This window comes from Melozone crissalis, unplaced genomic scaffold, assembly GCF_028551555.1.
Source record: "Melozone crissalis strain CALT ecotype California unplaced genomic scaffold, PUWL_Pcris_2 ptg000008l_1, whole genome shotgun sequence".
NCBI lineage: Eukaryota > Metazoa > Chordata > Aves > Passeriformes > Passerellidae > Melozone > Melozone crissalis.
In genome coordinates this window covers 12,424,475-12,438,724 of record NW_026535786.1, presented here as the reverse complement: position 1 = coordinate 12,438,724, position 14,250 = coordinate 12,424,475, and the positions used below count along the sequence as shown (strand labels likewise).

General features: G+C 40.3%; 1 protein-coding gene across 1 annotated transcript in view; it reads left to right on the top strand.

The window, feature by feature from the left end:
• Positions 1-14,147: 14,147 nt before the first annotated feature.
• The window catches only part of LOC128933197 (rap1 GTPase-activating protein 1-like), a 43,973-nt gene continuing 43,870 nt past the window's right edge, over positions 14,148-14,250 (top strand). The window contains exon 1 of the mRNA XM_054270122.1: positions 14,148-14,249. The gene's annotated coding sequence lies outside the window, so the exon portion shown is untranslated. The remainder of the gene's footprint in view (position 14,250) is intronic.

Below are 14,250 nucleotides of genomic sequence, written 5' to 3'. Positions count from 1 at the left end.
TTGAATATGGCAGACTAAACACCCACATAAAGGGGAGAAGGTCAGGATTCTGGTGTGCAGCATCTAATGTTGCAAGGCTATTATTTAGATGGAAAATATTATTTGCATTTTGGGGTTGCCTGGTGTTGAGAACCCCTTAACTTCTAAGGAAGATTTGAGAAAACTGTTTTGACAGCCTCTTTACACAGGCATCATGAGTGACCCATGGTGGAATCTGCACATGTCAGTACAAAGAGCAACTGCTTTCTAACCAGTGTAGCTGGTGGTTGTTAGAACTGTTCCTCAGAGATAAGATTTACATCCTACTGATTTGAGGAGGTAATTAAAATTATCCTCCTGCCTGTTCTCCATTTCCTCCTGTCTTCCTTGCAGTGACTCAGTGCTCAGGTGATCTCTTGCTGAACCAGCCCCGCTGTCTCAGTGGGAAAGTATTTACATTTTTCCAAAGTGAATTTAGTGGGCTTAATCTAGTCCCTAGAGTATCATCTAACCATTAGTTCTCCATTAAAGGGAAGCAATAGGAACGCAGAGCCAGAGTGGTGGAGGAGAAGGGAGGAAGAGTGGGAATAATTTCCAGGGCTGTCATTTGATTGACTTGGCCCAAACCATTGTAGCAGAAGGAAATTCTTCCTTCTTTGATGGAGTAAGCCTCACAGAAAGGTGCAGAAAGAATCTAAGACCCATTTTTTTACCCAGCAAAGCCTGTTAGATATATCATGGCTTACTAGCTCAGCCTGATGACTTTAGACAACTCCCAGCTCCGGTATGTACACTGACTTCTGTCCAAAGGCCTCAACAATTTGACCACTGTTGAATCCCCTTTGTAAGTTCTTACAGAAGGTACTTCAGCTGTGTGGACGGAGCTGTGGCTTTTTGCATATTTGCACATTCTCCTGTGCAGAATCTCCCCAACTGCTTTGGGGCTAGATCTTTTTGCTAAGTTAGTAGAAAGTTAAAAAGGTGAAAAAATTCTTCATTGTTTGCTGGACAACTACTTCTGGGACCGGAAATCCTGTATTTGATTTGTGGATAGATAGAAAGATGTTGGTTTTGCTGAAAATCTGTATAGCAGTTTTGATTGGTGCACCATTTTTAAAAATAGTCTTGGGCATAGTTATGAAATATCGGGATGAAAAAGGCTAGAAATGGTAGGTCTGTGTTGAATTGGTTGTTGCTTGTATTGATTGCATCTGTTTATTTCTGTTGGATTTCAGGGTTCAATAACTCCTGTAGATTTTACCCATGCAGTTCATGGATGACTGCTGAATCTTTAGGAATTATTTTTATTTACAAACCCACATAAAACAACAATACCTTATGATACAGCTGTATGTTCATTAGTTGAACGTGTTTTTGAATGTGACACATACTGCTTTGTGAGTCTAAGGATACAAAGCAGGATGAATTTCTATGAACTAACCTTTTAAATATGTTTTCTGGCAGAAAAGTGCTTCTTCATGAGGCCTTTTAGCATTTCTGAAGGAGTTCTAAAATTTTTGTCTCTCTGCTGTTTTGGTTCTCTCCACGGTCTGGTTCAGACTGACACTGGGATCCATAACTAAGAAAAATTGATCACAAGCTGCATCAAGAAATTTTGGTGATTAAAAGGCACAGAAAATGCAGTGAGGCTTGGGTAAGGCCTGAGAGATATCACTCTGTGGGGTTTGTTAAACAAGGTGTTGAAGCCTGGGAGAGTAAACAAGCACATTTATCCTGCCGTGCTAAACTGTCTCCCTTTCATGTGCAGTACAGATTTTCTTTCTTACAGAAAGCTTTCTGTTCTCTGTTGTTCAGTCATACTGTGGGAACCTTCATTTAACAGTATATTTCTTTACTTAGGACTGTGAATTTCCTTTTTTTTTTTTTTAATTCTTTGTTTCTTCCTGTATCTCGTTGTCAGCCTCTAGGAAGCATTTCACCTTTCCCCTGTTTCATCTCACTATCTACTCAACCTTCTGCCCCAACTGCTACTAATTAACTTAGTACCTACAGTGAGCTCAGTTATCAGCTTGGTATGCAGAGAAGCTTGCTTTATTCCCAAGAGCTTGTGACGTGCACACCATGGCACAATTAATCTGACTGTAATCGCCAAGCCTATTCTTCCTCATAACCTCGTCCTGAAGCAATTTCTGAGAACCTGAGCAAGTACTGGGGACAAAGTGTTACTGAATCACCTTTTCCAGTCTTGTCTGCCTCTCCTTTTGTCCCCTAGGTTTTGCACAGTCACTTTTGTGACTAAGCAAATTGCATCACTGCGTTTTGCGTTTTGTCTAGAGATCATGGGGCAATGATGAGCTCTGGTTGATGTTTCTGGTCAGTATAATGTTCTAGGCAGGAGAAGGCGAAACCCCAAGGAAAGCGAAATGCCTATGCTTGGATATTCAAAATATGTGTGTAACTTGGGGAAAATTATTTGTGTTTGACCTGCCAGAGCTTAATGGTCATACGTTTCTTGGGAACTGGCAATCTCTGTTTCCTTCCAGCTTATTCCAGTTCTTACAGGACAATGGTTGGAAGTTATATGTGTAGTCACTGTGGGGTGGGGTTTTTTTTGGCATGTTTGTCTTCTACCTGCAGTGGCTTTTCTCCACAGATCAGGGCCGAGATGTGGTGACAGAAGGACTGATACCTCACAAAGAGCTTCTACTGATACTCTTAATTCCTCAGCTGTCTGACGGATGCCTGAAAAGCATAAACGTACAGAGATTGAGTCAGAGACACTTGTTATGTTGTGGAGAACTAAAGGATTTCTCTTTTCTGAAAGTGAGGAGTCACATTCAAGACGTGAAGTGTTTTTCAGGGCTGTCTGCACACATAAAGTTCCTAAGTATTTAAATTTAACAAAGCAGCACCTCCTTTTCCTGCCAGGAGAGGAACAGAAAAATAACAAGCATTTACCAAGGTGATATGAGGGTCTTTATATCCTCTTACAGACTTTTAAATTCACATACATCAGGTATGTGTTTTGCTTTTTGTCTGGGAAAAAAAAAAAGCGAAGGCTAGAAGCTTCCTCATTTTTTTTATTCTGAGTTCTCCTTAGGGCAAGCACTTAAAATTTGTGAGATGTCATTAGCACTGGCAAAACTTTCTGCAGTTGATTTAGTTTAATGATAGAGCCCAGCTGGGTCTAAATTATTTACTTTTTGCCAGAAGACTTTCTTCACTTGTGTAGAATCTCTGCACACTGCAGTACTTCTGCTGAGATGTTATTCTATGTGGGATGTAAATTAGCAGTATGCACTTCTCTGTGGGAATCCAAACTGGTGACCGAAATGCTACTAAATGGGACACTACAGTGACCTCTCCTCTTTTGCTAATTTAGAGCCCCTAATGTGGATTAGACAGAGGAGGAGATGGCTGTGACTAAATGTGAAGAAGGAGGGCAGTTAAGATCCTACTGCAAGAATATGGTGAAAGAATCACGTGGAATACTGTGGAAATTTCCATAGTGTGGAAAGAGCAAATGAGCAGAAAGAAATAGTTGTAAGATGAAACTAAGGACTCAGTTGAGGATAGTTAAAAGAACCCAAGAAGATAATTTGCTGTCATTCTAGACTGTACTAGGTGTCTCTGAAAAGAAGAGAAAAGCAGACCTATGTATGCTGAGCAGCTTTACTATGGAACATTCCTTTTCTCCAGACATAATTTCACCATTCTAAAATAGGAAACTTTTCAGCCAAAGGACATGAGATGCAGTGAGAAAAGTTAATGTGTAATTGCCACAGAATTTCTGTTCCTTATCTTCCTCCCTGGTCCTAGCGATATATTCTTGCTGCTTATGTTGCCAAACCTGTTATACACTGGAGAGCTCCCTGAAATGTTCTGAATGGTTAACAGGGCATAAACAAGTAAAAAAGAAAAAAGTGCTATTTTCTCTTGTGTTAATACACTAACAGTCACAGAACCATGCAGGAAGTGCCCGTATGGCCACAGGAGAGGAGAAGGGACCTCATAGCCTCTTTCTGCGTTGAAGAAAGGAGGATGCCCTTTTCCTTTCAACAGCTCTAGATGGTTTTGCTAAGGAACCACACCTGAAATAGTTGGGTTAATAGAAATTTTACTACCCAACAGTAAAATACAGCCTACTTGGGTTGGAATTCAGCATTTGTGCAATTCACTGTGGACTAAAATGTAATAGATGTGAAAAGATGAGAAAGAGGTTGAAATGACTGTTGCAGAATATAGATTCCTGGGCAGGAATTTGGCATTGTTTCCTGTTGCTGGTGAGACCTACAGTGTCTCTCCATAAGGTGCTCCTACTTCCTACTGTATAACATTGCACTTTCTTCAAATTCTTTAGTAAATAGAGGGGTGGAGGAATGGGGAAAATGTTGCCAGACAGAGAAATCACTTAACAATTTTATTGATGAGAAGAAGAGGACACTGCTGTTATTGGTACTGGTCTTTCTCTGAGTGCTGTGCTTTGTAGCAAGCAAAGCACAGAATCCCACATGCTCCTTGATCCCTGTTCTCAGCCTAAGGTGCTCATAGTCTAAAGCAAGTGTGGCAAAGCCACAAAATAATTTAGCTATGGAAGACCAGAGATAGATAACTTAGTATGAAAAGAAACTCTAAGAAAGAAAGAAAAAAAAAAAAGAGTAAAATCTATTTTAGTAAAGATACCTTTTGCCTGAAAACTAGATCTATAACTGGGATCCTCTTTTTTCCTTTGTTAGATATTCTCCACTCAAAGGCAACACTGTTTCAGCCTAGTTCTACCACTAGTTTTTGCTCCAGCCACGTGCCATAAAGGCAGCACACCTCAGAGGGAGGAAACTCAATCTGGTTCCCTTTTCTGCCTCAGGAAAAATGGGTGTCATATTTCAGTTACATCCCTGCAAATAAGCATTCACAGGGGTCAGTGAAAGAGCAAATATGTTATTTTATGAAAGCAAATAGTCACATGAGCCGAAAAGAACGTAGTTTTTATCTTGGCATGGCTCCTCAGTCTGAGATGTCAGTTTATTTAGTGATACAGACAGATTTTGTCCAGTTCTGGCATGGATTTGCGTTCCTAGTGGTCCCTGCCAAATTAGCAAGAGCACATCATAATGCATTTCTGGTATGTGCCATTGTCATGCCTCGTAGTGTTGCAGTTTGTATGGCATCTGCATTGTCATTCTGGTACATTCTAGAATGTCATTGTGATGATATTTCGGATGTTTGTTCCTGTGGGGGCAAATGACTGCTTCCAAGGTCAGCCACCAGCTGCAGGGACAATCTCCTGAAAGCACCACACCACATCACTGCCAGCCCAGCCTGCTCCTTGTAAACGAGCACTGTGAAAGCAATACACAACCTTCTGCTTTCTCCTGAGGCGGCAGCAGTAGTGACACTGCAACTCCTGTTGTTTGTGAAGGGGAACTCTGCGTTATCAGGGCTTCTGCTGCTGAGAGATAGCTTTCTTGTTCACTGTAGGCAACAAAAAACCAGGACACTCAATATGTGGGATTAACTGCATATCTGGTTGAAATGACGGCTTTGAGAATTTATTAGTGATGATGACTGTGCAAGTTTGCTTGTTCCACATTGTACCTGTTTCAAGAGCAAGTGTTGACTGGTTGCAAAGGGTCTTTCTGTGAAAATTAGAAGATTGCCATTGAAGGCAGAATTTCAGGGTAGAACGGTCGTAGTTTACGAACATTTGTGTTGAAGTGAAGTCATATTTGATGCCGAAGATGATCCTTGTGATAGTGCCTCTGTTTCTTGAGAAGAGTTTTTAAGTTAACTCGCTATTGGTGACCTCTGATTCATTTAATTGTTCTGTGAAATCCCTTGCAGATGATGAAAGATGTCAGAGTGATTCATGAGAAGGTGTTAATTATTTGAAAAGCTCTCATTGACGCTTGGGGCATGAGAGATCTTAATCTTGGCTGAAGAGATTTCTTTGACTATATTGGAAGTAATGATGAGGTATATATTCTTGTCCACTGCCTCCTCTCTTCCTCCCTGCTTCCTCCAAATATTGTCTTGCTTGATCAAAAAAAGAGAGAATAGTCTTTTATCAGAATTGCCATTATATGACCTTTACTTCGCACACCTGAGTGTGTGGCAGTACACAACACCCAGAGCTCTCCCAAGTTTCCAGTCTACACGTGCCTGAGATCCATTGATATTGACGAAGTCCCTGGGTTCCATTAATATTGATGAAGTTTCCAAGTCTCTGATATATGGTGGTGTTCCTTTTAGCCAGATTCTCCTGCTGATGAAGCTATTCAGCAACAACTCTGGCCATCACTAAGACTTCCTAAATTTGTACTTTAAGCATTCTTATGGCATGAACATTTGGCCATCTGAAGAAAAGATAAAGGGCCTCCATGATGAAAGCTGACTCCTCTGCTTCCTTGGGAATATTATGCTCACCTGCTGTTTTTAAATGATATTTGCAAAGTAAGGGGTCAGGGCAGAATGAGAACTGTATGGAGGTGAACTGATTTTCAATTTCTTATGACCACTGTAAAGGTCAGATGATTTTTATTTATGCAAAATCCCTGACAATTGTTTGCTTGTCTTGAGGACTACAGCTTTCTGCATGTCCTGCTTCTGCTTGCTGCTTTCCTCTTGCAATCCTAGCCTGAAGTGTAGTTCCGTGGCAGCCCAGCTATGCTGAACTTTGTTGAGCCTGTCTCGCAGTTTCTAAAATTCTGAACCTTAATGAATGTGGCAATACAGTATCTACCATGTTAACATTATGGGGTTGGAGAAGGCAGAGATATGTTAATTTCCATGCAAAGCCTTGTTTCAGAGATTATTTTTATGCTCCTGTTTTATATTTTGTTAATTTGGAGGCAGAATATTTTTTCTTACAAGTTGTGTTGAAACTGATAGGTCAAACAAGCAATGAGGAATTTGGCTGTAAAAATGTTTCCCAACAAAAACAGACAAAATCAAGGCTTCTTGTGAATTGTGGCTCTCTAAATAGAGAAGTTTTGGCTAGAAATTGCCATAGTAAGAGGTTTTTGTGGTAGGTCAGTAAGAGACAATGGAAGTGGTACAGCTTGAAGAACATACACAAAATGGTGGAAAAATTGAAGCTGACATCCTCCAGATTAATACTGGATGTATGCTCTCGAATGAGTCAAAGGGAAAAGAAATTACTGGTTTGGGGTCATAGATGAGATACTGATATTATAAATAACCAGGCTGTGGTTAGGTGATTCCCCATATTTGACATGCCTGTGCAAAACTCTTCAGTATGAGAGAGTTGTTGTTGCTGATCCTAAACTCTCTGGTTTAACTGTTTACCCTTCTGAGTTATCTCCAGCATTCACACCAAGCCAGCTGGGCTGGTTGGTTGAGCACTAACAAAGTGTAAATATTTACTGCCTAACAAATCTAACTTCTCTCATTTTGGTAGAGTCCCATGATTGATTACAGCTCTGCCTTTCATTCTGCAAATATATTTACATCAGTTATATAAATACATTTATCAATTCTTAATATTCTTTGAGAAGGAAGTAAACATCTTGCCCTCCTTTCATTACATTTTAATTTGTGCAGCTCTACTTGCTCTTAAAAGATAGCTGGATTTTCCCTGTTCCCAGTTTTATGTCACCAAAGTACTGCTGGCATTCTTTATTTCAGGTCTACAATATATTTAAGACCACTTGTTCCCTGAGAATGCCTGGATACTTTTTATCCCATGCTGTGCTGGTTTGGCTGTGGTAGAGTTAATTTTCTTCAAAGTAACCGTGACACATGATAGAGCCCTGCTGTCCTGGGAATGGTTGAACACCTGCTTGCCCATGGAAAATGGTGAATGATTCCTTGTTTTCCTTTGCTTGCATGTGGAGACTCTACCTATTAACTATCTTTATCAGAACCCATGTGTTTTCTCACTCTTACCCTTTTGATTCTCTCCCCCATCCTACCACAGGGAAGTAAGTGAGCCAATTTCAATGCAATTGAATAGAATTTTTTCTTCTACTCTGGCAGTTCAACTCCCTGCAGTCTGGGAATTATACTTGATTGTTACTAACCAAGGTGCTCAATGCAGGCTGATTTTCCAGTGGTGCTTGTCCTCTTAGTGCTATCCAGGCCACTGAGGTGCTTAACAAACTGGCCATAATTTTTTGTGTGTGTGTGTGATTTAATTTTGATGTGGAAACACTATTTTGTGAGACATGTTGTTTGATAGTACTCCAAAATGTTTAGTGGGTACTTCTCTGTAACAAGTAAACTTGAAGCCATAGATTCCATTTTTACTGCATGTCTGATACACAGAATATATGTATTTGATAAATGTGTGTGTACCTATAATGCACAGCCCACAGATGCCATGTAGAAACTGCATGTAGTGTGTAATGTGCAAACACATCAGGACACATATTTAGTCATTCACAGAAGAAAAAATGTTCTCCACACTCTTCATTAACATTAATTTCTAGATATTTAGGGTTAGTGTATGGTTCCTAAGTGATAGACACATTCTTACGAAATGCCATGAAGTGATTCTTTTTAAGTTTTTATATATGCCAAGTATTTATATATATGCCAAAGCAAGTGTCAGCTGTTCTCTGCTGTTGTACATGCTTACACTATGGAACCCTCCTTATTCTCTATGTGTTCTTATTAACAAATAAATGATCCACTATTTTGTCTCCTAATACTCTGCATAAACCACCCTTACCGCTTTTCAGATGGCCTGTTGATGTGGAATAATTACTAGGTGTTTTCCAATGAAATTCTGTTGGTTAATTAATTGTGAACAGTCTGCATGTTGTTTGTTTAACTGTCCTGATTCCTGTAAGTAAGAATGTCCTTGTCTTGCCCTGACTGGAGAAAGGCACTGCTGTATCATAGGTGGGAAGGAAGAGGGAAACAAGGGCACTGTTCCTGTAACTGGCACTGACTTCTGATTCAGGTCATCTCAGATCAAATTCCAGTTACTACAAAGCCTTCAGCTGTGACTTTAACCAAATCCTTTCGTTCACTGCAGGTCTCTCAGAGATTGGACTCTTTTGGAATGGGGACTGACTCTTATTTTATGCTTTGGAAACAGGGCTGAGATTTTCCTGAGCTACCTTGCATCCTCCTTCAATGAAAAGAAAAAAAAAAAAAACCAGCAAGATTTCACTGAAGTACAAATGTTTCACTGAAACAGATAATTTCACGGTACTTCAGGTATTGATCATGTCTAACAAAGTGTCAGCACGACCCCCCGCCTGTATTAATGCCCCGAGGGTGTAAGCGCTGTTGAGCGTCCCTCACACGCTCCGGGCACAGCAGCTGTAGGTAGGTAGGCGGGCGGGCGGGCGAGCGCCCCGCTCCCGCTTCCTTCTGCCGCTCCCGCTCCCTTCTCCCGCTCCGCAGTGGATCGTGCCGCCCACACTAATCAGCAGCGGCTCCCGTCATTAAAGGGGCCGCCGCACCCTTCTCATTTCCCAGAGGAGGGGGCCCGGGTGTTCCGTCCCCGGGGATTCCGCAGCTCGGCACGGTCTGACCGGGGCCGCTCCGCCACCCTTTGTGCTGCAGGCTGCTTTAACCCCTTCTGCGCCCTTCAGAGTTGCAGCAGAGGCTTGTGGGGAATAATCCCAGCTGGTCCAGATTATCTGGACAGAAGGAAATTGCAAGCACCTTTATCGCTAATTTTGCAAAAGAAATTTACTTGTCCGATTGCCTTCTCATCCACACATTGTCCTTATCTGCACAGCATCTAGTTCTGACCTCCCTTCCTTCTCATCCCATGTATCTTTCTAGCAGCCACAAAAAAAATCCTTGGCTGTGATTCCTGCCCTTTTGTTTGGATTAAGCAGCTATTATTCCCTTTGTTTGAATACCATTTCATTACTGCAAATTGTTAAACTTGTTGATCCAACCTAGGCAAGGCCCATATCTTTACCCTTTTGCTTTTCAGCCTTTCCTCAGTCTAATGACTTGCCTCTCTGCTGTTCATCCATCTGTTTTTACATGACCCTGGCAATCCTTTCACTTCCTTGCCTTGGTTTCACACGCAATTCACGGATGCGAACTGGCTTTGTATATTCATATAACACTGCTTTTAAAGGATTATGCTTACTGAGAGTGTAGAGAGTTTTCCTTTGTTAAAATCATTAGTTAAAGCCCATTATGAAGTTAATGGTGCAGTAAAGCCTAGAAACTAAGTCCTTTCTCTAAGCATGATTATTATATAGGTAATGCAGTGCTGTTTGCAAAATATGGTCTTTAATTAGAGGGTCTTCCTCTGCTAGAGCTGTCCTCACATCTTGCTCTCTGAGTTATCCTCTTGTTGAGCCCCTGTCATATATGGCCAGGGCAAGACTTGCCCTGGAGTTTGCTGGATGATACAAACTCTGATTTTCCAAGTACTTTCACATATGCCAAGAAAATTTTTACCTGCTGAATGATTAGAGAACTTAATTTCTGGGTGGAAACCATCACTGACGAATTTCAACTTGGTTAAGATCTGACACACTGCAGAACTTGAAGCTCTTACATATTATACTGAAATTATGAACTTTGACCTTTTGAACATTTCATGCCACAGATTTTTTACCATGCAGTGGATAAAACCATAGAATAAATTAGTATGAAAAGGTCTCATTTAGGTCAACTACTGTGCACTAAATGGTCAACTTCAAAGCTAGAAGGGCCTTTTATATATATCTTCTGAAGATCTCCAAGAATGATATTACTCAGTCTCTCTTGGCACTTCTTAATGACTGAATCACCCTCATAGAAAGAATGATTTTTTCCTTGAATGTAACTGAAATTTTTCTTGGTGCAACCTGAATGTTGTCACTTGTCTTTTGCTGTGCCTATAGTGATGAACCTAAATGTCACTTCTGTGGAGGAACTGCTTAATCTTTTCTGAATTGTGGCCATTCCAGTCTTCTCTGAAATTAGTAAGCAATCTCATAATTTCCTTTCTAATGAATTTTTCCTGTTGACAAATACCCAAAGTTATACGATCAAAATCCGCCCATTTCCCCAATTCATACAGTACTGACAGACATATATATTGATAAATATTTCTGATATAATTAAGTTTTACTAGCAGGCAATTTAGGTCAAAGCTTGAATATAAACTGAGTTGTTATCTAAGGGCCCTGCAGAGAGACCGATGCTGCACTGATGTCATGGGCCAGTTTAAAATTCAGCTGCTTGCAAAGGAGTCCTGCCATATCCCTTTTCCATTGTCCACTTGTTCCAGTCCCCTTCATTGCACCAGCATTCGGGATGTTGCCTGGACCTAAGTGGGGCTCTCCTGTGTCAGCATGGCATGGAGGCATCTCAAGTTGCTTATAGAGCTGTACTGATGGACTCAGAGCTCTATATCCTTTCTGTGGCCCTGGGAGATAGTGAGGGTTAGTATCTCTGTGCCAGTTTATCCTTATGTGGAGCAGTGGTAATGATGGGAACCAATATCAGTAATGCATTGTGAGATATGCAAATAATGGTGGCAAGGAAGTGGGAAGTGTTTGTATTTATATGGAAACAATTTCTTCTACAGTCTTGTCAGAACCCAGGAAATTCCTCTGGCTGCCCTGAAGGGCTCGAGCCCCTGCCCGGGGGGCTCAGAGACCTTGGCACAGAGCCCAAGACCCCTGTGCCTTTGATCTTGACCCATGGAAAAACAATTACCAACCTTTATATGAAGAATTACAAGTCAAAAGAGTTTAAGTGGAATAATAGTTTATTTGTCACAGGGTGAAAAATAGATTTTTGAAGTTTTTAGAATGAGAATTCAGGGGGCAAGATGGAGGAATCTGGTCATGTCCAGCCTTTCTCCGTCTTCTTCTTGGCCTCCATCTTCTGCTGTGATGTTGGTACTTTTAGATTGGTTTAGAGTAGAAGCTCACTGTCTAACATAGGTGATAGGTACTGGAAAGTAATTGTAAATATTGTTTTTACTATAAAAAGATAACACCACCTCTGAGGGGGCAAAGTGCCTCTGACTGTCTTGCTGAGCTGACCTTGGCAGGCCAGGAGAAAGAATTTTATAGATAAGATACAATAAACAACCTTGAGACCGAGAAATGGAGAGGCCTGACTCCTTCTTCGACCACTGGGCTGGGAAAAGAGACTTTCTAACGCATCTTGGGGTCACTCTGACCAGCAGAGATTCTGAGACAGTCTTTACCGACATATGGGAAGACTCAGTCAGTTTATAATCAAAGGGTGATTTAAAGACTTGTATGAAGGGCAGGGTGTTATAATTGTATTGATCAAGTTATGAATAATACTAATTTTTAGTATATAATACTAAATTGTATGCAGTATATAAATTGTATATATATTATATAATATGAATCATACTAAATTGTAAGATACCAAAATAGTCATACAATTAGTCCAGTAAGAGTCTAATATTCTGAAAAGTATAAATAAATCTATACTCCTATATCTGTAGGTAGATGCACAGGTATATTTACTGCTAACTGAAAAGCCAAAAATTACTGTTTTCTAATATTTATAATTCTGATTTTCTTAATGTTATTGAGTTTTACCATGTCTTGTTCTTAGTCTGCTTTTCTGGAAATAAATCTTACTTTAAACAGTCTGTCTGTGCCTTATATACCTGTATACCATTATTCCTTTGTAACGTCTGGAATAGCTCTCTTTTACCAAAATTAGGGTATCAAGGTCTCAAAGATAATTTGTTGATTTGATAATTTTCATAAAATTATGTTCTGATTACTTGATAATTATTGCTTTGATAATTATCTCATTGAGCCTTTTTTCTGTTATCTCAGAGAAAAGGCTCCTTTAAATTTAATTAAAATGGCCAATGAGGAAAAAAGATCCAAAGGAGGGAAAGGTTTCAAAGTGAACCTCATCAAAGATCCAGCACAAGAGATGGGTCTTGTAACTGCTCCAGCAGCCTCAATTAGAGTTCTTGGACCTGGAACAACTGCACAAAACAAATCTTTGGGTATTATTCCATCCATAGAACTTGGTGGTTCCAATGCTCATACAAAAACCAAAAGGTGATGATTTTTTCTTAATTTAAATTAAAACTTTTCCAGCATGCAGAATTGTGGAGAAATGCTTGACATAGCTTGATCTTTAAAGTTTTGAAAATGAGAAGATAGTTGAAAACAATCAGAGTACCCTCTTAAAAAGCGTTGCTGCTCTTCAGGAGTTTTACTCATAACTGTAGTTGCAATACCAACGTTCTCTATTTGGCATTTTATTTTTAATGTAATTTCAGGATATTCTTCACTACTTCTGGTAAAATTCCTGCAGACATTTTTTTCAAAAAATGGGAAAAGTTAAATGGGGCAGAAAAGCCATGATGACCTACTGTTTGAGCACTCTGGCTGGTTGTTTTTTTTCAATTTGTCTCTGTGGTGATTCTGGCACAGCTATGGTCATGGGAAGAATTAACAGAACAAACTACTGTGATGTTTGAGACGACACAGCAGGAGGATCCCCAGCAAACTGATGGCACTGGGATGATTCAGGGCGAGTTACACCAGTGCAAAATGGAGCAGTTAATTTGTCCTGGGATTTCAACCTAATTTTGCTGGGAGGCAGATCTAGAACATTCACACAGTTGTGGGCAGTAGCCCTCTACAAAGGCAAAATGCTTTAAATGCCTTGACCCAGGTCTGCGAGAACTCATTTTACCTTTGCCTAAGGCTGGTACCACGTAAGAATCCTTTAATTATCTACAAAAATTGTGACTGAAGAATCATTCCAACCCACAGGTCAGTCTCATGATTCATGATTACCAAAAGCATTTACAGAAAGTACCATGTCATCCTGTCCCCTTAAATTATCCTCTCCTGTGCCTTTGCTATGGGACTAAATCAGTACTAAGTAATCATGTTTCAGATTTTTCAGTCTTCTACTTCCCCTTCCTGCTCTCATCTATACACATGAATTGGCATGACCCAGTTCACTGTCACCAAAAAACAGTCATTATACTTGAGAAGACTAGGAAAATGTGCTTTTCTCTGGTTAAAAAAAAAAAAAAAACAAACAAAAACAAACAAACAAACAAACCACAAAATCCCCCCCCAAAAAAACCACACCAAAAAACGAAACCTAACAAAACCAAAAAACCTGCTTTCATTTTTAAAGGTCATCCCTGCAGGTCTGAGATTAGAAGCGCAGGGAGCAGGATGTGGATGTACAGAGCTGCCTGTCTTCCACCTCTGGAGCTGCCAGTCTGTCCCCTTCTGCCAGGGCAAATCTTCTCTGCTTAAGAGCACAGCTGCTCCACAGGCTGGCTGTTCAATCGACAATGATCTCTAGTTTCAAGTGTGACAGCACCGACCTGCTCGATCTCCATTCAGCTGCAGG